The 794-nt window shown below is 40.3% G+C and overlaps 1 pseudogene; it reads right to left on the reverse strand.

Annotated features, from left to right (window-relative positions):
* Window positions 1–425: 425 nt before the first annotated feature.
* LOC143544693 (secreted RxLR effector protein 161 pseudogene) lies at window positions 426–794 on the reverse strand (annotated as a pseudogene).

The raw sequence follows: 794 nt of genomic DNA on the forward strand, positions 1-794 counted from the left end.
CCCCAAAGCACGGGTATTTATAATCTAACCTATCACAATTAGACTACAACTAGGATTGCTAAATAATAGGACATGATAATTATACTAACAATTAAATCTAAGCACATTTAATTGTTTATAATTATCCACTCCATATTTAAATCATGTTACTTAACCTTGCACGCCAAGTAACGTCTTGAACCCAAATTCCCAACAATCACCCCCGGAATTTCGATCTCGAAATGACAAGTCTTCAATTCCAAGTAATTCCCGCATCTCCTTGAATTTGATTCTCCCAAGAGCCTTCGTCAAGATATCGGCACATTGCTTAACACCACTAACATGCTCGACACTTACTTCTTCACGATCAACACATTCTCGAATGTAGTGAAACCGAGATTTAATGTGTTTGGTCCTTCCATGGAAAACCGGATTCTTCACGAGAGCTATGCTGATGTATTATCGATACGTAACACCACTGCTTGAATTTCCTTGTCGAATAACTCACTTATCAAGTCTCTTAGCCAAACCGCCTGACACGCGGCTGCGCTTGCCGCCATGTACTCAGCTTCACACGATGAGAGTGCAACCGTACTTTGTTTCTGAGAACACCAAGTAATTGGTGAAGACCCAAGATAAAATACGTGCCCCGTAGTGCTTCTGCTATCGTCTTGGTCAATGTTATGGCTACTATCACTATAACCAACTAACACGTTTTTCCCACGAGTGTAAGAAATACCAAAACTGAGAGTACCTTGAATATAACGAAGAATTTGCTTTATGAGAGTTGCATGAGATTGCATCGGGCTTTGCAT

This window comes from Bidens hawaiensis, unplaced genomic scaffold, assembly GCF_021521415.1.
Source record: "Bidens hawaiensis isolate Kalapana, Puna unplaced genomic scaffold, B.hawaiensis_p1.1 tig00013690_1, whole genome shotgun sequence".
In the NCBI taxonomy this organism is placed as follows: Eukaryota; Viridiplantae; Streptophyta; class Magnoliopsida; order Asterales; family Asteraceae; genus Bidens; species Bidens hawaiensis.